General features: G+C 39.7%; 1 long non-coding RNA gene across 1 annotated transcript; it reads right to left on the bottom strand.

Moving 5' to 3' along the window:
• Nucleotides 1–2,737: 2,737 nt before the first annotated feature.
• Nucleotides 2,738–22,306, bottom strand: LOC123378018. The gene is made up of 3 exons (XR_006582424.1): nt 22,186–22,306; nt 6,139–6,238; nt 2,738–4,160 (listed from the first exon to the last, which is right to left on the bottom strand). It is a non-coding gene; the product is annotated as an uncharacterized LOC123378018 (long non-coding RNA).
• Nucleotides 22,307–23,825: the final 1,519 nt, after the last annotated feature.

Below are 23,825 nucleotides of genomic sequence, written 5' to 3'. Positions count from 1 at the left end.
AACAGTCTGATTCTAGAGCACAGGGGGGAACACAATTACTGACTCCAAAATAGCTGGTTTAATAAACAAATGGTTTGTAACTGTGGGAGGGATGGTCTCCTCTTATATAGCACCTATTGCATTGCCAGTGTTTAATAATTCCTTCCTCTGAGTTCACACCTCTGATTCATTGTTTCAGGCTGTGAACTCAAAGAAAAGTTTATTTGGTTACACTTGGGTCACATGTTTTCTTCATAAACATGAAGGTAGAAACCTACTTTAAAAACTCATTTAGATTCTGTATAAGCTGTTTGTGTCACATGGGCCATGTAAATACCTCAAGTAGGCTAGGTTGGGCTAGGGGTTTGACACCCAGATTTAGAACAATGCTGACCCTGCTAGCCATAATTCATTAGTCTCCCTTTACCATGGGGGTATTGATTTTATTGTTTCTAAAGCATGCAGAATAGATAAATGTATAATTTGGCTCTGACCATCACCCACAAATGAGAATTTCACAACATTCCTTGAGCTGGAACCTCACCATACTATTTATCTTCTCCCCTAACACCCTAAAATTAATCACTTCTTATTCTGTCACCATTAACTAATGAAACTATTTAATCCCTATCCTCTTTATAAACCCAGCAGTTGTTTTAGTCTTATTTTCTTCAGATGACATCTCTTAACCTTTCCTCATGGATCTTATTTTTCCAAATGAACATTTTTGTTGCTCTCTTTGAACTGTCTCTACTTTGTCATTTTTTTTTAAATGTAGTGGTTGCCATAGATTAGCACTTTATCAAAACCACCTTTCAAAAGAAGACTGCTGTTTATTGACCCTTTTGAAATATATCCATTAAAATGGCTAGGGACTATCAAAATAGATCTTTTACAATAGTTGTGTAAAGTGCTTCTCCTTTGACTTCTATAGGTGAAGTATATTGCGTGCAATGTTTTAAGTAAAATATATCCACAGACTAAAGAAAGAAGTGGTAATATTTAATTAATTAAAATACACTATAGGACCCCTTTGCTTTCTGAATTCTTCCTAGCCTTTGGCAGTTTTCCAACTCATCTACCTATTCCAGATTATGGGCTCAATCCTGAAAGGTTCCTCATCTTCCATTCAAATCTGTGGATCTGACAGTGCTCATAGGAGGGTCCCACCCCTTGCAGGAATAAGTTCTATATTATTTTCTGGCCCAGCACATTTGGACTACCCAGCAGGAATGATATAAAAGTAACCTGTTTTAAGGAACCTCTAAAGCACTTCTTGTCCAGTGGTGTAATCTCAAAAGGAGTTCTTTCGTATGTGGAGTCTGTGAGAAAAGTTTCTCTTTAACCTTGCCCTAGGTTGGGGATGAGCTAAAATGCTATTTATCTTCAGACTCTGCACCTTTCCCAACATTCTTACACTGTGGTCTGTATGAAGAGACTTTTTCATGGATCCAGGGTAAAGATGGAAGATGTAATATTACCCACTTTGTTGTCATTCTGAAAAGCCAATGTTGATAGTTCAATTTTAAAGTGTTTGTCCAGTGGACAAGTTACTATCTCTCACCTAAAGCAGAACTATTCAATAGTATCTAAAATATAAAAAATATTTGTAAAATTAGAAATAGAGAAATAAAGTTCATGATAATGGCCATTCTCTTCCAGGAAAACTTAACAAAAGGACCAGTACATGGAAAATGATATGCAATAGATTTAGGTTTACTGTGGGTTCTTCCCATAAGGGCCAGAGTAGAACCCACTGTTGATGTGCACTTATCTCAAGCATACAATATCAGATTTTAAAAAATAACAACAGTAGCCCTTGGGGTTGCACACGTGTCTTATGCTGACTCATGCTCCAATGCAAAGGCACGAAGGGTGGGGTGGGGAACTCCCTCAGTTCCTTCTTAGTGGCTTTGGCAACAACATAGAACCCAGCGAATGTCCAATGTGCTATTTCCTCCAAGCTTCAAACATATCTTCTGCTCTAGTTTTGCGGTGAGGAAGAACAAAAAAAAAAAAAGAAAACAAAAGAAAAACCACCCACTTTAATTTGGATGTTCCTTCAAAAAACAAAAACAAACAAAAAACCCCCCCAAAAACCACATCCCCCACACACACCCTGTACAGTGGGGCCTCACGCTAACTGCTATGGTGAACTCTTAAACCTGGGGGTTTAAATCCTGTCTGAGCTGTGATGTACTCCTTCCCTCAGTTGATGGGCACAACAATGTCTTTTTTGTCTGAGGGACAGCCATAGCTCCCAAGACTCCTTTTGTTCTTGCTCGGGTTGATCTATTGCCTGGCATAGACAATTTATTTTTAAAGGATTGTGTCTAATGCCTAAGTTTGGACAGTAAGGCTAGCTTTGGTCTAGTTTGAGTGAAATGTTGCCTTAGTGACCTTGTTATTAAGTAAACTTGTTTATAGGTGCTGTATAGCCACACAACGTGCCTAAGTGGGAGAATATTACATGGAATGGAGTTACTGGCAGACAACAGATACATAAAATGCGATCTCAAGACGCAATTAGAGAAAAACAGGCACAAACTTCCTATGCAGAGAAACAGGTCAAAGTGACCTGGCCAAAATATGTACAATGAGTGCCTAAGCAGTGGTAATAAACCAATCAAAAAGAAATATTAACATGAATATAGCAAAGACAGCAAAAATTGTCATTCAAAATTCACACATGTCTTGTATGAGTTAGATAATGGTGATTGGAAAAGAGCTAATGAATATCTAATTTGGATGTGTATAATATGTGGAAGGTTGTAAGAGACAGTTGGATTTCTCCTATGAAGCTCCATCATGACCCACCTATCTCCAGGAGAAGGTAACAGGCCACTGCTTTTTTCTCTTTCATTTCTTACTTTAATAAGAATTGTAATCACAAGGAATGCTTGTGGTTAAAACAAGGTTTGAATTAATAAACAGAGTGTCTCAGACCCAAGTGTGGCATTCTCATCCAAAACTATGAGACATCTCAGGCTTTTTGTTTATGTACATTTATAACCCATTTTAAAAATGCCCATCCAGAGCTTTAGTCATCTTTAACATGGTTAAAAATACAATGCAAAGAAAGAAAACCAGGAGTTTCTCCTCATGAAAATGGCAACAAGACCCTGCCTCAGTCACAAATGCCAGCCCTCATCACATTGCTCCCTGGGTAAAAAGATTAGCTTTGCAATGTTCCCTGAAAGTCAACACCGTTAGGCAATTTTTGGACCAATGTGGATAGCATGTCCCAAAAGTGAGGGTTCTTCATAGGAGGATCCCTTCCAGCAGCTCCCTCTTTCATACCAAGGGGACTTCAGTTGGAGTGCTTCTGCTGACCACAACTATGAAAAGATACACCAGGTGATATGAGACCTGCTATATTCTGCATCAATTCCAGATGCTTTGTTTATTTGAAATGTGGTCCCAAATATAGTCTTTTGTAGTAATTTAAGGCTAGATTATAGCAACAAAGCCATCAGTCTCCAGGCCATATAAAAATGTGGGGGTGGGAGGTAGTCTTCTTAGACACTTAGACATGATTATCCAATAGTACCTGGACATTCAAGAGTATTACATACTAGTAGCACAACCTTATGGACAGGAAGATACAGGGTCCAAAATATCTCCAAGTATCCCCAGGGAGGCACTAGACTCAAGCAGAGATGACTTCCAAATGTTGCCCTGTATGCACCAGATCAGAGCATTCCATCCACGTCTGTTCAATTTTATCCTCCAGCCAGGTAACTTAAAACCTTTTGATACAGTATCTGACAAAATCCTAGTGTAAGCACAAAAAGCGCAAAGGAAAGTTGCTAGAGTTAATCTAACCAACAATATCGAAAACAAAAATCCTACATACGCTATTTGACACATGGGTAGTGATTGCTCTAGGTACTCTTTAATTGAAAAACTCATTGCTTCTCATGTGCTTAGCTCCACTTCCACTTCTCACCCGTTTCATACAATAACTCCTACGAGAAGCTGGGGATTGGTATGCACTGGCTAGGCTTTATTTTGCCACAAATCCTTTTGTTGTATAAACATTGCTTCCTACCAACCGTTTTCCGTCTTCTTCGGTGTGCTGTGTCTTCCTGATCCAGATGGCTTTTTAGGAAATCCTTTTGGATTTAAAGCCACTTCTGTTCACTTTGCAGCTGCAATTCAAGAGATGTCTCTTTCTGAAACTGAGCAAAGGAACTGACAGTATGAGTCTAAGATTCACAAGATTGACGTCTGCAATTTATGGAAACATTCTCTTTTTAAAAAATACCCTGGAAAATACCTTGACTGTTCCCTAATCTCAAGGCTACTCAATTATCCTGTTAAAAAAACATTCTGTCATGCTGTTTCCTTATGAAATAATTGTCCAGCTGTGTTCCTGCCTTTCTATTTGCTCTCCATGTGTTAGAATAATGGGTCTTAATAGTTATTTCCTTCTCAAACAATTTTAATATACTTGTCTGTTGATTCATTAACCCTGATTTCCTTTTTGGAAAGTTGGTGATAAGTATAAAATTTAATTTAAAAAATATCACATACCATTTTGCTGGTTCTTTCCATCTCTTGGATCATTAGTACATTAAGCCTATGTGTTATATCAGCAGCAAGCAGCATGTTGCTGTCACAAACTGGAACCCTCTCTATACTAATAGCTAGTGTTTCTGCATTAAAATGTAAACTTTGAGTTAATTATTCAGTTAATTTTTAATTGAATGTTTATTATTCATTAACTAAATGACAATGATGATATGGAAATGAAAATAGTTCACATAGTAGTGTAGCATTTACCATCAACAAGTAAAGTTTACTTTTCTTGCCAGGAGAAATCAATTCCTCGGGCAGTCTTCATAGCAACGATACACCACTCCCCCCATAACCGTGATGAGAATTACACTGCAACTAAATACGACAGTGTGATCTACTCACCACAAGATGGCACCTCCTCCTGGTCATTCTGGGGGTTAGCTCTGCATGGCCAATGCCCCTTTCTACAGTTTAACCCTGTTTTTTTCTCCCCAGCTCCAGGAACTGCAGCCTCGTCTGCTTCATGACTAAGTCCTCCGGACAGGTCTCTGTGTGGTTTTCCCTTCCGGGGATGTGTATCAAAGTCCTCGCTCACAAGTGGTTTGAGGCAGTCCTCCCATTTCACTGCCCCAGCTGCCACTCTTTCAGTGGCTGGTAGGGGAACCCAGGTCTGCCCTGTACCTGGGTTCTAGCTCCGGAACTCCTCTAAACAGCAGCCCAGGTGTGGTTCCCTCCTGCACCTTGCCACCTTTCCCTGAGCCTCTTCCTTAACTACTGGCCCTCCCCATTCCCCTGGGTTTGCCAGCCTCTCAACCCCCTTCTCCCAGGGAGTAACCATGGGCTACTTGTCTTTATAGTCCCCCCAAAACCTCCCTCTTCCCAGGGAGTGACTGCAGACTACCTCCCTCTAGCTTCCAATGTCCTGTCTTTATCTCACACAGGTGAGATTCCCCTAAGTAAGGTCCCCCCCACCAAGGCCTAATTCTCCCAAATTGCAGCCTAACTGGCTGATTGGGCCCACTTGGCCCAATTCAACTATTGCAGGGACATTGTGGGGAGTAAACTCCATCTGTGACAGGCATTCCTGGGTTACAGCCTGCAACTGTGGGACTGCTGTGCCCCTTTAACTCTCCAGCCTGGGCTCTCACCATGCTTTGCTAGTGTCAAGAGAAAACACCTCCAGGTCCTGTTTTCACTCAGCCACCAGCATACAGAGACACACCCCGCTAAATTGCATGAGTGCTCTCTAAACTATTCATGGACTATACAGAGGGAGACACCAATAAATATCCCCAACCCCCAGCCTTGCACCCCAGAAATGTATTGTTTTACACTGCTCAAGACCTTCTCTCCAACAATGTAAGCTTATTAGTTAGTTCACCACTTCGTCAAAGGATAGTGGACATGCACCAACCCATGTAATCTGAACAGATTCCCCAAGCATGTCAGACAAACTCATTGATAAAGATAAAACATTTAAATAAGCTCATTAACTACAGAAAGATGGATTTTAAGTTATTATAAGTGATAGGTAACTATCTTTGACCTCTTTGCCTAAGAAAATAAAAAGTAAAACTGCAGTCAAAATACTAAACTCTATTAGACTAAACAAGATTTGAATCAAACGGCTTTTCTCACCCCACTGGATGTTGCAGGCATGTTATTGTTCCTGAATTTCCTTCTCAGCCTGGGACCAGTCTCCTCAGTTCAAAGTCTGTCTTCCCAGCACTCGTGTTGCCTTCAGCATAGGTTGGGGAGAAGAGAGGTGGTCTCATGATGCCACTGTCTCTTATTTTATACTCTCAATTCGAGTTCCAGGTACTGGCCCAAACACGTCCTGGTGGGCCTTGTTGTGTCACCAACTTGAGCAATCCCCATTGTGTGGTGTTTGTGCAACTGAATCATAGAGCTGAGCAATTCTCATTGTGTGGTGCTTGCACAACGGTCTCTCACAGAATTGTAAATCTTTTGTTTACAATTCCCATGCTGGTCAATGGCTCGTGATGGTCGCTTAATGCCTGTTTGGATGTGGGTCACCATCTTTGTTGTCACTGGAGAGCTAGGCATCTTCCAAATTCACAACATATTTCAGTAACAGATAGAAAAATCTCAACTTCATAGGGTACGTCCAGACTACCCGCCATATCGGCGGGTAGCGATCGATTTTTCGGGGATCAATATCAATCCCCGAACGCGCTCCCATCGACTCCGGAACTCCACCAGAGCGAGCGGCGGTAGCGGAGTCGACTCGGGAAGCCGTGGACGTCGATCCCACGCTGTGAGGACCCGAGGTAAATCGATCTAAGATACTTCGACTTCAGCTACGCTATTCACGTAGCTGAAGTTGCGTATCTTAGATCAATACCCCCCCCCAGTGTAGACCAGCCCATACACACTAAGGAGATACATATTTTGACAGAAAAATGAGTTTCAGCATATGGTATCTTACATGGCATGCTTTGTATCACAGCCATATACAAATGATGAATATAGGGGTTTATAGGATGCTACTTCTGAGGTTCAGTGCATCACACCCATCACAGACAAGTTGTCACATTTCACTCCCTATTAAAAGCAGATAGAATCAGGAAGATTTGTACTTCTGCACTAAGCTGTTGCAGGAAACAAAGTTGTGATCTTGTATTGTGGCTGTAGACAGAGAATATAAAGTAAGTAAAGAACAAAAGAAGGAATCAAACTATATAGGGTGCTTTTAGTCCCGATTTCAGTTTTATTTTCAACTACATTTAACATTCTCATCTCCACACAATCCCATCTTCAAAAACACAGTTCTTGACATTTGAGTTACATGCTCATACACGTACATTTATGCTGTAGATGTTTTGACCCTTCCATGTTTTTGTGGTTTTCAAAAGCCACTTTATATGAACATTTATTTTCTGTAACTTTACAAACCACGCATGAGGGTTTGGAAGGTGGATCAATAGAATACGTCCATAAAATCCATCCAGATTTTAAATGCAATAGTTGAGTTTTACCACAAGAGGCCATCCAAAGACAGTTTGTCTTGTAATGTACTCACTACATTACAATATTAAAATGAAAGGTAATATGGAAAAATGAGGAAATACATATTTGGCTTCAGAGTGCCAATGTCTCCCATACACTTCATTATGTTCTAGAATAGGTCATATATTTTACTCTAATATAGAATTAGCATATATGATGCCATAGGGGTAGCTATAGATTTGTTTAGGACCAACAATGTTTGAGGCAGACCCAAGTAATTTATAATCACTCCTAATGCCCTCTGCAGGAAATCTTTTCCCTATTACAATTGTGCTGGTGCATTTTTAAGCAATATTATAATGGTTAAACATATCTGAATAATGGAAACTCCCAGAAACCAGGATCTAGATTGCTCTTTAATAATAGTCAGGTGAAGAATCAGAAAACTATAAGTCTATAAACACATGCATCAAACATTTAAAGTGACTTATTAACCCTTTAATTAAACAACACGCATGCTACTCTAATGTTAGTGACTTTCACTTAAATAGATTTTTAATTCCCACAGAATTTCAAGACAGTATCATATATACTGAAAGTGGAACATAGGGTCACACTTTCTCTTGTCCTAATGAAAATTAGATTTAGCATCCCCTTTTCACAAGATCAGCTTGGATTCTATAATCGCTTACTTCTGAAAGGTCTCACTTTAATAATTCCCTTCATTCTCAAATCAAACTATATTTTCAATAAAACTATCGGACACCAATTGTGACATTAGACGGGAAGTTTTCAAAGCGATGATCTGGAATAACTTAATCTTGTATACAGCATTAAAAAAAAGAGTAATATGTTCATAGCATAAGACCAGAAAGGACCACGGTGATCATCTATTCTGACCACCTGCATTACAGGTCATGCTAATTCTCTGAATTAAAATCTTGTGTTCCAGGAGAGACTTACACTCACAGCCTTGGCATTGCTCCACCCAGTACAGCTTTATACGTTCATGGACTAGCTGATTGTGCCACTGGAGCACCTCTCAACTATAAAGTAGTATAGAATCATGCCAAACCCTCCATCTTTTTCAGATTAGGCTTGTTCCCCTTCCATCTTTCCTCAAACACCAGAAAACACAAAGGCCAAGATTTTAAAATGTGGGCTGCTTAGTACTTAGTGCTTTTGAAAATCAGGCAACTTACTTAGGTGCCAGAATATAGATTTAGGAGCCTAACTTTAGGAAACTTAAAAAAAAATAATCTGTCAAAAAATCCTAGAAACACCTTGCAAAAGTGTGAGTTGTCCCTGTGGCTAAGCGTGGCACTGCAGTTGAACCCTGCCTTACTTTTCCCAATTGGGCATCAGTAAATTCACGTTCACATACTGGGGCAATAAGGAACCAAAACAAAGTAATCAAAATAATTGTGTCTCCTTTAATAAACCCTCAGGGAAGGAGAACTTGGAATAGCAGTGTCCAAGACCAAAATTTCTGCACCTGGTCAAGCTAGTCTTCTAGAGCAGGAGAGAGATCACCAACCCTTGCAACCCAGATGGCTTCTTCCCGCTCCCTCCTGTTCCTGTTGAAATAGGCCAGCCCTTGCACAGAGCCAGAAGCCATCTTAATTGCATCCAGGCTGTTTTTGTTGAGAATCCCAGGCTGTCTTTCAAAGGGGTAGGACACTCCTTTACCAACCTAACTTAGAAATTGGTTTCCAAAAGAACCAAATCTACCTGCCCAAAGCCCAGGTTATAAGTGGGCAGACAAAACTGGGGACTCTTACCAAGACTTCTCAGGCAGCACAAAAGTGTACATACTGTACAGTACCTGACATATCACTGAACGATGCTGCAACCAAATATAACCCCATAGAAATTAACAAAACATATTTTGATACTATAAAAAACTGCAACAATCCATTCAAATTTACAGTAACAATCAAGATAAACATACGTTCTACCATCACTGGAATATCAAATCCTCCTAGGTGGAGGCATCTGTAACAGCACTATGCCCAAGAAAAGCTCTAGGCCTGATGACCTACTGGTGGAAATATACAAGCAACATTCTCAGGAACTTTGCAAGCCATTTTTAGTTATTATTACTTGTGTATTCACCAAAAGCATCTTCCCCAAATCCTTTGATCTGGACATTAAAATATTAGCAAAATATCCTTGCAGCTAGGCTGCGATGATCACTTAACCAATGTCACAAAAATACAATTAGCTAGATTATTCAGTATTAGTCCTTATCCCTTCAGTAATGAGGATCATGAAAGATTAACAGCAGTCTCTGTTATTCTATAACCAGGAGAAATAATCACTGGAATATGAAAGCAGATTCTTATGTGCGTAGAACTGGTGAAAGCAAATGACCCCACTGAATGGTCCTTCCTTTTTGCCGTTTTGCAAAATGTGAAACAGAACACTGCTGTAGCCAATTAAAATTGATCAAAACAACAACTTCCTTCGTTAATTACAATATTATACTTGAAGTGTACTCAGACCCAGCATTTATATTTGCATCAACAAATAACAAAAATGCAGATGTCCAAGTACCTGATCTGTAGGTTCCGTTGGAAGCCCACATTCAGTGATGTTAGCATAAATTATTGCAAATGGAAAACAGAGCACAAATATAAAATCTGTTCTTGAAAATGCAGCCTCAGAAATTGCTGCAACACAATCGTTTGTTGTGTGACAGATTATCAATTATATGAGTATAATGTGATCTTGGAAATGTACTTCATTTGCAGATAGTGAACCCAGATAATACGTTAAATAACATTAATAGCTGAATATTTAGATTTGTCACACCCAGCTCCATTATATTCCCTTTTCTTGTATATTTGACACCTTCTCTTTTTCTACTTATGTAAGAAAACAACTTGTACTGTTAACATTTGTGTTTATCTTTAATAAAAATAGTATTTGAAATATTTGGTGTATATCCACAATGTAAGGAATGGTACAGCATTGTAAACACCATTATTGTTCTGGAAGTCATTTTTTTTACATGGAGACAGAGGATTAAAAAAAGATTGTGAGAGATGGAGATTTCTTTGTCTTATAGGGTATGTCTACACTTCATGCTGGGTGTATGATGCCCATGTCACAGAGACATAACCGTGCTAGCTCCCATTAAGCTAGTGCACTACAAATAGAATGAAGCCATGGCAGTACAAGCGGTGGGAGAGGCTAGCTGCCACTGGGCCACAAGTCCATACCTACTCTCTGATGGGTACACACTTGGGGTGGCTAGCCCCTCCCCATGCTCAGGCTTCCCCTGTTACATTCTATTTGTAGCACCCCAGCTATCTGAAAGCTAGCGCGAGTCTCTTCGAGCTGACATACCTTTAGTTTGGTTACTGCATGTGGTAGCAAACCTCATTTGTTTCTCTTCTTCGTAAAGCATCTTTTGCTTTTTTTCAAATCGTTGTCAAAACATCCAGTCCTGCACTGAAGTTAGATTAGCAATTCACACCTTTGTAAAAGGCTTGGCAAGACTCAAGTGTTTTGATGTCAGACGTTACTATTGATTTTCCTCTGAAAATGATTCCTTGGAGACTCATTCTTCCCTTTATACTTAACATTTTTCTGTACATTTACCCTTCTGTACTGAACAGAGGTGGATGTGTGGAAAAACAAACACGTAAATTTATTTTCAGAATATTCTATTATTGTAGACAATCTTCATAATCATCCCTGTCCCTCAGGAAAACCAATGGAGGGTCACTTCCAAATTCTTCCAATGGGGTGGGTGGAGGTGATAATTGAGCCATGGCAAAAGCAGGTGGTTTAGTCCTGCAAACTCATGGATCTCAGGGGATCTGCTGGACATACAAGGACATCAGGCAGAGATCGTGCCTCTGTACAAGCTCTATGCTGCCCCACCTCTTCTGCTCCCCTAGCGGCTTGGCACTAGTTGACACTGCCCATCCTGAGTGCAACATGGGATGATGTTAGAGAGGACAGTCCACTAACTGTAGGTTCCCTGTCCTAAGCACTAGGCGATCCTGCTTTGTGATCGTGTGCGCACACTACTGCACCCGTACAAAGTTTTCAAGACTTTGACCTTTCCTCATGAGTCTTAGATTATAATTATTGTAATTCTAAGGCTAATATCTGCGTAGTAGTTACAGTGCTGGGCTGAAATCCTGGCGCAGTTGAAGTAAATGGGACTTTTTCCATTGATTTCAATGGGGCCAGGATTTCACCCCAGGTGTCCATCACTTTTACGGTACAATCATGCTTCAGAGCATAATCACATTCACAAGAGTGAACCATTTGATGGGTCAAAAAGTAATCCCCTATGCAGTTAGTTTTCACTGAAGATTAAAAGGCCACATCTTCAGTAAAGAGAGTTAGGGGACAATCCTTGCCCTCTTTATTGAATCTTTAGCATACGGAGCAGAGGTGCTGGAGAATCAATTACATCACATCACTGGATTAAAAACCATGTCACCTGGAAGTAGGAAGAGTGTAAAAAGGCCATAAGGACCAACCACACTGACATTAAAACAAGAAGGAGGGTACTGATGAAAGATAACTGATGAAGAGCAAGGAACAAGAAGGATTCAGTTAAGCAAAAAGAAGTAACTTTAACTTCAGAGAAAAACTCCTTGCAGTAATATGAAGAAAATGTACGTGCAGTTACTGTACAAAATGTCTAAGGAAAATGCAGGTGTATCAGTCAGACTTTCAGGAGGCTAATTGTTCTTATATGACACGATGATGGTAGGCATTTTCATTCCTGAAAGAATCTGTTCTCAATGAAATAGCCTGGCAGTTTCATATAGAGTATCTTCCATACTATAAGCAAAGTATCAGAGGGTTAGCCGTGTTAGTCTGGATCTGTAAAAGCAGCAAAGTGGGTATTCACCCACAAAAGCTCATGCTCCAATACGTCTGTTAGTCTATAAGGTGCCACAGGACTCTTTGCTGCTTTTACTCTAAGTAAAGTACATTCTATAAAGTCGCATGAGCTGAAACTCTGTTGGACTTGCTTTATGCAGGAAAATAGCTAGAAAGATTATCACTCTTATTATATCACCTTAACAAAGGGGAAATTAGTGCATGTTTATAGCCAATCTGTGAACAAGAAGACTCAGAGAGGTTGTCTGCTTATCTTCTTGGTGGGAGGAAGAGTGGGGAGATTGTTGCTAATGGAAGACAAGAAAGGATTTAAATGAGGTAAAAATAATATTGCTAATCGGTTCCTCACTTATGCCATTTGAGTGGAGTCAAAAATAACCCTGAGACTGTGGGCCTGAGTGATGGAAAGGATGGTACCATTGTTAACAAAAATAGTGAAGGAGTTAGAGAGAGAACATTTGTGAGGAAAGATAAAGACTTCTGCTCTGGACATATTAAGATTAAAATGATGACATGACATCCAAGAGGACATGTCATAGAGACAGGTTATGGTGAACAGATAGATTGATGAGTCATCAATCTAGAGAGGATAGCTGATACTGTGAGAGCTGATGTGGCATGCCCTCTTTCCTTCCCACTCCAAGATAGGTTCTAAAGTAAGAAGAGCAGAGGGCCAAGGACCCTGGGGAACCCCACAGAGTGAGAAAGAGAAGGAAGTCCCACTGAAAGATTCTGAAGGACAGGAGGTAGAAGAAGAATCAGGATAGGACAATATTGCTAATCTCAGTGAGGATAAGATGCTAAGAAGAGGAGAAAGGTCTTCAGTATCAAAAGCAGAGATATACTGGAAGATTTTAATAGAATTCTATTAGAATTCTTTGAGGGTGTCAACAAGCATATGAATAAGGGTGATCCAGTTGAAACAATGTCCTTGGATTTTCCGAAAGACTTTGACAAGATCCCACATCAAAGGCTCTTAAGCAAAGTAATCAGCCATGGGAGAAGAGGAAAGGTCCTCTCATGGAACAGCAGCAAAGAGTCCTGTGGCACCTTATAGACTAACAGACGTATTGGAGCATGAGCTTTCATGGGTGAATACCCACTTCGTTGGATGCATGCATGTCGGACATGCATCTGATGAAGTGGGTATTCACCCACGAAAGCTCATGCTCCAATACATCTGTTAGATGCCACAGGACTCTTTGCTGCTTTTACAGATCCAGACTAAAACGGTTACCCCTCTGATACTTGACCTCATGGAACAGTAACCGGTTAAAAGATAGGAAACCAAATGTAGGTATAAATGGTTAGTTTTCACTCTTATCTGAATTGGGTGAAATTTAACAGCCTACCTGCTGAAACTGCTGGCACTTAAAGCATGAACCTTTGGATCTAAACTCAGTGTCCTGACCGCTTGAACAAAAGGAAGAATCTCTATCAGATGACAACCTGAGTGAACAAACAACAGATATCCCCCTTTTAACGCTCCATCATAAAGGAAAGATCATACAATAGTTTTCCTGCAGATTTGTAGCCTTCTTTGTGGTTTGTCTCCTAAAAGTGGTTATTTGTCCAACCATAGTTGGCCAAAGTAAAAAAAGGCTGGTTTTGTGTCCTCTGAAAAAGTCCAGTTTTAAATTTCTTCTATCAGGCCATAAAATAGAACCAACTTTATAACCTTAATAAAAATAGTGTACACAAACTCTTTCTCCATCACCACCATGGTTTCAGATGAAGTCATAAAGCTGCAATACTGATTTTCCCATCATCCGTGTGAAAACATGTAATTAACAAGTGATTATTCAATTTGCTTTTGCGTTTTCCCCAAAACCGTGGCATGAGCACTCCAATCTTTAACTCAAGTCAAACAAACTAATTATACCTTTCAGTAGACGCAGTGTTGAAGATGCTTTTGCCCTCTTTGAAAAGCTAAGGATGATTGATGCTTGAAGGTATTCCTACAGAGATGGCAGATGGACTTACGCAATTAATTGAAGATTTTTATGGAAAATTGCAATATTCAGTGCATCTAAGCATTTCTCATTGTGTCTCTATGAACTTTGGTAATGGGGTTAGTGGAACGTTTTTAACCCTGTTAGGCTAATATAAAACATGCAAAACCAGGGATCAGTTTATTTCCAGTAAATTGTGGTTTTGACTTTGTTCTGAACCACAGGCCATAATGATAATAACAAGGTAGATAATTGTGTATTGCATCATCTGCAGGAAATGTAATAAAATAGCTACCAGAGGAAATGTGTTCGGTATTTCCAAGATCTCTTTGAGTCGTAATTGCTAATTTAGACCCATCATTCTGTATGTATAGCTCAGATGTGATAAATATGCATTACTTTACATTTATCAACATTGAATTTAATCTGCCATTTTGTTGCCCACTCACTGGAGTCTGGTTTGGACTTAACTATCTTGAGTCATTTTGTATCATCTGTTAACTTTGCTGTCTCACTGTTTACCCCTTTTTCCAGTCATTTATGAATATATTGAACAGCACTGGTCCCAGTACAGAACCCTGAGGGACACCTCTATTTACCTCTCTCCATTGGGAAAATGGACCATTTATTCTTACCCTTTGTTTCCTATCTTTTAGCCAGTTACTGATTCATGGGATAAGAGGGACGGTCCTCTGTCTGCTTAAGAGCCTTTGGTGAGGGACCTTGTCAAAGGCAATCTGAAAGTCCAAGTACACTATATCTACTGGCTTACCCTTTTCCATGTTTGTTGACCCCCTCAAAGAATTCTAATAGATTGGTGAAGCATGATTTCCCTTTACAAAAGCCGTGTTAACTCTTCCCCTACAAATTGTGTTTATGTACTTGTCTGATAATTCTGTTCTTACTACAGTTTCAATCAATTTGCCTGAATAAATTAGTACAAAAAGTGTTTTTACACAGGGTTACCCTGAAAGAAGCATTATAAAATTCAGCTGCCATAATGCAGAATGCACTGTGCTTTCTGAGTGACGCACATTACACCTCTTCTCCGTAGCCTGCATTGACTTCCAATTCATTTCCAGGTACGTTTCAAGATCGGGGTTTTGTCACTTCATCTTCTACCACTACAGCTGATCAGCTGAGATGCTTCTGGTTACAGTCCCCAGTTTGTTATTTCTAGAAGAGTGGCAAAAGATTCTCTGATGGCCCTCAACTCTGATATTCACTTCGCTCACCTCCTACACATACTTGCTCCAAAAGTATTCACATTTGTTAACCTGCAGGGCCCATAGGAAAATCTGTTTACTCAAATTTTCTCTGAGGAGGTGGGCTGAACAGAAAGGGTCTTATTTTTTTCAGTTGTAGCAGTTTTTGGTGGTCTTGTCACTGTGCCAACTCTGATAAGTTTTATAAAATGTTTTTAATATGGATTGTGTATGCAGTTTCATGAAAGGTACAGTGTGTAAACAAAAAAACCTGTTGAAAAGCAGCCTGGAACTGGCTTCTGAAGTTTGAATATCTATATTGTTGGGTCCCCAACTTTAGGGATGTACATTTTGGAGAGCATCTGATGTTTGTGATGCAAATTAGGTTCACATCTGCATGACTGATCTGCACATGCAAATATTTGTACTTGAAAAGGGTTTGAGCATTAAATATGTGGGTGTCTAAAATTAAGATAAAAAATGTTTTTCATGAGTCCTAAGCAGTTATTGCTGTCTCAGACCAGCTACCTGAGCCTAGCTAGTACTTTCCCCAGCTATCTCCAATTCACCCTATGGTCACTAGCAAATTATATAAGGTCCACGTTTTCTGAAGTGGCCACTGATTTTGTTCAATTGTTCACATCTTCCTTGTTTATTTTCATCTTCCTAGGTGAAGAGAAGTTAAATATGCATTTGATTAATTGTGGTGCTTTCATGCTATATACAAATCGCATATAAAATATCTGGCCTAAATCGTTACCTTTTTGTTGAAAGAAAGATGAAGGACAAGCATTGTAAATTGTCTTTTCTGGCAGTTTTGTTGGAAGACAGATTGCAGTTTCTATTTCCATTTTTTTAAAAAAAGAACTGTAATTACAATAAATAGGAATTATCAGTGGAGGATTAAGTCTGGAACATCTGCAGAGAGTCTCAGATTTCCAGCAAAGATGTTGATTTTATGATGTGGTATTTCTTTGTGTTTCCCAACTAAGTTTCTTTTGGACTCCTTGGTTCAAGTGCTGTGCAGCTGTCATTTCTATTGCTGCTTTTGGCCCTCCATTCCACCTATTACTTTTCTTTTAACAAAAGAAATGTATCCAAGACTCCTTTCAGCCTTATCCCCAAATAGACTCATAGATGCTAAGGTCAGAAGGGACCATTGTGATCATCTAGTCTGACCGCCTGAACATTGGAGGCCACAGAACCTCTCCCATCCACTCCTGAACTTGACCCCTAACCTCTACACCCAATATACAATTTTAATTACATGGTATAAAGTTGCAGGAATTCAGCCTTGAATTGAGATCTTATTAGACCTTACTAGTTAATTATGATCAATCTAGGCCACTGCCTGGATAGGAGACCTCCATGAAACATCGGCATTAAGTGCTGTAGGAAGTTATTTTGGCAGTTCAATAGGTAGCGCCATTTCTACTGATCCAGTGGCCCAGGACCTATTGCTGAAAGTGCTGCCTCTCTGGTAATTCATAAAACCATCTTCCTACCCATTTGTAGTCAGTAAAGATCTTCACAGGTTTGGTCCCGGCACCCACTGAATTCAGTGGTAAAGCTTCCATTGACTACAACAGGACAGGATCGGACACTAGAAGAGAGGTTGGTATTTGGTCACTTTGGTAACTCTGGTTCTTTATTATGCATTCTCAAAGCCTCCTGTAGTTTCAATTATAACATGTGACATTGTTCAGTATCTTGTCAAAATGTTTGGCTGTACTGGTGTACAGCTGTTGTGTTTTAGCCCTGAGAAAGTAGCACTTCAATGATGGGGCAAGTCACCTCTATATATTCTCTACCTACCATAACACAAGGCTGCCTGTGAAAACTAATGTTAGCAAACTTTGAGATCCTTGGATGAAAGACAGTATATAAGCACTACTAACATAAAATAAAAATAAAGTGCCTAATGTGGTAACATGAAAGAAATTAATACCATGATTAAGTCCCTGATTGAGCAAGACACCTAAGCACATGCCTATCTCTAAGCATGTGATTAGACCTGTTGCCCAGGGCTAAGTATCTTGTAGAACAGGGGCTTAAATAATCAACTGGGAAAATGTAAATATAGCCAGGTATAAAACTTTTGTGCTTTTCACTGATATGTAGTCAGTTAATCAGAGATTTCAGTTTGCAAAAAGCAACTGCTCCTCATATTTTGAATGAATGAGAAATTATTCATGTAGTTTACTAATACATTTGTCCCATATAAACTAAATTTCAATCTATGCCATTGAACAGTGTCTATTTAAAACTACCTGGGTTGCATATTTACTTTGTATTTCTTTGCATTCTTTCCCACTATTCCTTGCTTCCCTAACTCATCATTCAATTATGTAAGAATGATGTTTCTAAACCTGCTTTTCTTTTCCATAACTGATTTATTACTGTTACACAGCACTGACCTTGTTTCACGTCATCTGAAAAAGATGCAGATATTTAGAATTAGAATCTCATTTAGCCTTCTTCTCTAATAGGGTAATATCTGTCTCTACTTGGGTATTCTACCAATCCTCTTTCATACACTAAAAACAAAAAGCTGTACCACAGGATAATTAGCATGACAGTGTAACACCAACAGATCCCAATCATTGGCAGGATTGAACCTGAGACCTCTGGCGCTTAGCGCATGAGCCTCTACCGCCTGAGCTAAAAGCCAACTGGCTGTTAGCTAAGGTTGTAGAGCAGCCTCAATCTCTTTTTCTAAGTGGTCTCAGTGCCATTAGAAGGGACAGAAGACCACACCAAGAAGGCGGGTGAGTTACAAGAGCACACCCAGATATTTGATGTTTGGAGGAAAACACATTAAACTAGTGAATGAAATTTGTTTTATGTAAGTAAAACATTGGCTAAACTAGGATAATCACTAAACATCCTATTTTAATATTTTATTTAAAAAATGTTTAGATGTTGAATTTTTTTTAATCAATCACATTTCAGGTTTCAATCCAGATTACATTTGATTTTGGTTAATTTGCACTACAGGCTGGTTTTGTTCCTACTCTTCTGGTTTATTAAAATGGATGGAGCACCATGCAGTTTTGGTCTTCTCCAAGCAGTGTGGGCTAAAACCACTATGGCTACTTGCTTTGGCATTGTCTCTTAAGATGCGTCTACACCTTGATTAAAACACCTGCAGCACCTAGTCTCAGGGCCTGGGACAGCAGAGTCAAAAGTAGCAGTATAGACATTTATGCTTGGGTTGGAGCCTGAACTCAGAGACCATTGTGAGATCTCAGAGCTCGGGCTGCAATCTGGAGTCTAACCATGCACACTGCAATTTTATAGCCCTGCAGCCCGAGGCCCATAAGCCTGAGACAGCTCTCCTGGGTCAGCTGTGGTGGTGCCACCGATCTTTTATTGCTGTGTAGATGGAACCACTAACACTTGCAGGCCTTTAGGGTAAGTGTCTAATAGAATGGGCCTTCTCCCTCTTTCCCTAGCTAGGTAGCCAGTCAGAACCCTAGGGTTGATACAGTACAGAAACATCATGCTAAAGACAGATCCAGCATAGTATTAAATCATTAAGGAGCAACCCCATAGTTATAAGGATTAGAAATCCTCTAATTGTATTAATTCATCCATCACACAATATGCGTAACCATGAATACACACTGGTGTTGTATGTAAATACAGGGAATATGTTAAATGTTTCACTTTGTTAAACACCTCAGGCCTTTTCCTATTCTCCCCAGAAAACGCCATTATTCACACCAAAGTGATTTTCAGTTTAAGATGTGCCAGAACCAAATCATTAGCTCTTTCTTTATATTGGCCTAACTTTATGCTCCCACAGAGCCTTCATTGACATCTTTGTATCAGTTCAACATTGATCCTCACGAGGGTGCTCTCTCACCTTAAATAAATTTTCTGACATTATATCATACTGTAGAGTGCCTCCATAGATTAGAATAATATTGTGACATATTGCAAGAAGAAATTTGCTTTCCTCTTTTTTCTTGCTTTCCAGCATGTTCTGTTATTTTATTTCCCATAGGGTCTTATGAACATTCTATAAGAAATTTCAGAATAGAGAATGTCTTCTGCCAAAGAAATCCTTCAAATAAAAAAAAGATTTTTTGGCAGAAGTAATTCGAGACCTTTACTTGCTGCACATTCTAAGTAAAGAAGACTTTGATTCTGGCATATTATATCATTTTTATGCCACAACACTTCTTTAAAAAGCGTGTTTTGGGTGGCAATGTCTGAGTGTGGTAAATACAGATTCATATAAATGATTCAGGCTTCTTCAGGTTTTATTAAAGGAAAACACAAACAATATACTGTAAGGAGAGTTACACCTGCATGAGTCCAGAGTGCACTGATTTCAATGGGGTTACTACAGAGTTACTCTTACCTGGGTAACTGAAATAAGCAGCTGGCTCCAAGAGCGCAGAGTGAGGCTTCCTGTTTCCAAAAGCTGACTCCCATAGTGTCTGACTAAGGCAGCGTTACCTATCTGAAGTCCTTTTACTGATTTTCCATTGACTCTACAACCTCTCAGTTTCCCATGTTTGCAATCAGCTGCTAAATATGGAGACCCATAAAACAATCATAACAATTCTTAGAGCACTTAATACAACTTCAAAGTACTATAAAGAAAGAGGATAAATATCTGAGTTATTTCCATGTTTTCCTTCACCTTTCTCACTGTCCAGAAAATAATTTAAGCAGTTAGTTAAGCAGGCATGTAGCTCCATTTACTGCACTATTTATGTATCTTCTTTGTTTCTCTATGCAACTTCAGCAGGAGTACTTGTGTGCTTAAAGTTAACCAGCTGCTTATGTGCGCTCTTGGACGGGGCCCTATCATTTGTATTTATTGAGAGCTATACTTAAGCAAGTGTGAAACACTGGGACACTTTTTTGGGTGGGGGGTTTTTAGTTGTGTAGGGTAAAGCCCCTAATATTGGGACAGTCCCAGTAATATCGTGACATCTGGTCACCCTAAGTTAAGGTTATGTGCACATATCTATTAGCAGCCTCTGTACTTCTTACAACATGTTCCTTTTGGGATGAAATTTACAACCCTCAGATATTGATTTATTTTAGAAAGTTTGAGGCAAGTTTGCTTAGTGACTTTGGAACCTTGGGAGAGTTAAAAGGAAATGTGGAAGTGAAGGTGGGGGAGGGGAAGGAGATGGTTATGTTTTGCAGCTGTTAACAAATCTTCAGTTTTGTTTCATTCTCTGGAAACTCCAAAATGGCTCAGGAAAAAAAAAAGATTCCAAAACAACTTCTGAAGCTGGCATGTGGTTAAGAATCTCTGCTAAGTTAGAAAAAGAAAATCTGTTTGAAGGGTCATTTCAAAGCATGGTCATTGGCATCTAAGATTTTAGCAGACTCTAGTGAGGGCCTGCCTGCTTTCTTTATCATGTCACTAGGGGCTTCTTCAGATTTCTCCCTCACCCAGCCTGTCAGAGACAAGAGTTGCTAAGTTACAGGCTGCTACTGTGACAATTGGAAAATATCTTAATCAAACACACAGCAAAATCCTTCCAGAGTGCCTGAGCATCACTGTGAGGAGAAAACTGCAGGTGGGGAAACAAAGAAAAATGTGCAGCTCCAACAGGGCATAGGCCTCCTTCTGCCACTTGTGCTGCAATAGGCAAGTTTTCCAATGTCTAAATTTCAATTTAAAAAAATTAAGGGTCATTCACATCAGAGCTGCAGTGATTTTAACCTGCTAAGGTTCAGGGTCAAATTTTCAAAAGCTCCTAAGTGACTTAGAAGACTAAATCTCTTTGAACGCCAATGGGATTTAGGCTCACAAGAGCATATGTAACTTTTGAAAATGGGATTTTAGTCCTTTTGAAAATTTTAGACACGGTCTTAAGTTTCTCTTTCTGTGGGGGATACACTGTTATAAGCCCTATTCTCTTCTATTCCCTCTAGTGGGGGTTTCCACTAGCTTAGAAAACACCTGGCACTGAGACAATCCAAATGGCTCTCTCAGTACGGGGTTAAGGACTACCTGTGCTTGGATGTTGATCTAGCCGTTCATTCAGAGATGTGGTCGCACTGGTCAGGGTAAGATACATTGGGAAGACTGTGCTACCACTGCCCATGCCAGGATTATTCTGTGGTTAAACAGAATACTTCATTCTTCACACAATGCACAGTCACCCTGTGAACTTTTGGCCTTCACAACATCCCAGTGCAACAAAGTAGATCTAACGCTTTTTAAACCCAGTTATATGGAAGATATCTATCAATGGCTATTAGCCAAGGTGATCAGGTCTGCAACCCCATGCTTTGGGTATCCCTAAACGTCTGACTGCCAGAAGTTGGGACTAGATAAGGACAATTGAGAGATCCATCCCCTAGCTGTTCATTCCCTCTGAAGTATCTGGCAGCAGCCACAGTCAGGAGACAGGATACTGGGCTAGACAGACCATTTGTCTGACCCAGCATGGCCTCTCTTATGTTCTTATTCTCTAGGGCTTTGAATCTGGTGCTTCTGCAAAGTAATAAAATCTGTGTCATTCACCCCCACATAAGGTTTTTAAAAAAAATTATGCATCATGAGCCAGATACTCGGTGTAAATCAGCATTGACTTGAGTACAGCTACTGTAATTTACGCAGTCAAGAATCTGGCTGCATACATATGAAATGCCAGTTCTTCAATAGCCTGATACCAGTTTACCCAATTTGTTCTGCACTTAATACTTACCAGTCTTATTTGCTTTTCTGTAACAGGATGGTTAGAAAAGGAACAAGAGATACCAGATGGTGCATCTACCAAGTGTATCCAACAGTTCTGGATTTTCACTTTGGCCTCAGCTACATGGGCTTAATCCTAAAAGGAAAAAAAAATCTAATGATGCTGGTCCAGCAAAAGCTAATACTAATCATACTAATTATAAATAGAGTCACATTAAATATAGTTACAAAAAAGACTGCAGAAACTCCAGGGAGTTTCTCTGGTTACTGGAAAGCATTTGGATTTTACCCTGAAAATCCTTGACCTTTGCAAGACACTGATGCAAATTAAATATCAATTTTTATGAAGTTTTTCCCTTCACTCCACTGTAAATCCTGCACTCCTGTAATAAAGCCAAGGGAGAGTGCTGGGGGAAAAAAAAGATAAGTGTCTTTATATTTCACGTGTGGCAATGTCCTTGCAGCCTCCATAAGTTTATTTTCTGATTGTTCATGCCCAGAAATATATGGTGGCTCTTCTGGACATTGGTACTAATACCCAAAGGGCTCTGGGGATCACAACATTTCAGCCCAATTTTTAAAATAAGCCCTGAGCAAATGCACATTTCTGAAAACTATTAGTTGCTTTCTTTCCTCTACCTAGGAAAGCAATAGTAGTAGATTTTTGTTGTCTACTTTCTTTCCAAGTTTTCTACTCTGTTCTTTAAAAAAAATTGGATCTCCTCCTTTGCTGGAATCTTATCAATAAAATATCATCTTTTTTTCCCAGGGTGCACGTGCACAGAATGTGAAATGTTATGCATTTTGGCAAGCAGTGCTCCTCTCTGCGGAAACCAGTTTTATCAATGGAGTCTGTGCTAGTTTCCATGCTCAGCTGTAGTCACACTTGTAATTCTCTTTCTCCTTTTCCCATAAAAGCCCTAGGTTCAGGGAGGCTGTAGCAGGTAGGGTGATACTGTTCAGTTTTATCCCTTTTTGCATATTTGTTAGGAACACAGGATTGGACATACTGGATTAGACCATTTGTCCATCAAATGTTGTACCAGGCCTGGGGAAGTATGAATACTTTCCTTCAGAGGAAGACAGTGCTCTCCACCACAGTTCACCTAACCAGTTGGCTATGCTATAGGTGGGGAGGAAGAAAACCCTTTTTGGCACCTATATGACTAGTTTCTTCCCAGAAGCACAAGCTTCTGTGCAGAATGGAATTACACTTAATCCTGAAAGGTTACCAGGCAGATTGATTATACTTAATGTATACAGTGCTTTGAAGTTCTAACAGGCTAAGGTATTGCTAGAGATGGGTTTGAAATGCCAAGTTTGGCTCAGGTTCCAGATCTGAACTCTCTCAAAGAAAGAGGCATTTGGATCCAGAGCTCTGGTTAGGGATCTTTAACTAGAAAGGTGCAGGCTGTGACGTTTGAATACAGCTATTGGAAAAGTTGAGGGGGAGCATTAGGTTTGGGATATGGATGTCTGGTTCTTACTCGTCCCTAATTATTATTAGATACAAGCTTGAGCCAAAACATTCACAGCTGGAGGAGAATTTCTAACAGTTCAGCTTTTGGTGGGTATTGCGATGCAGGGATTTGGTGCTGCCCTTCATAAAGAGTGGCTGTTTCCAAAATGAAGCTACAAATCCAGGTCCAC

Source organism: Mauremys mutica, chromosome 9 (assembly GCF_020497125.1).
Source record: "Mauremys mutica isolate MM-2020 ecotype Southern chromosome 9, ASM2049712v1, whole genome shotgun sequence".
NCBI classification, from domain to species: domain Eukaryota; kingdom Metazoa; phylum Chordata; order Testudines; family Geoemydidae; genus Mauremys; species Mauremys mutica.
The sequence above is the reverse complement of the archived record's forward strand: the minus strand, read 5'-3'. Positions and strand labels throughout refer to the sequence as shown.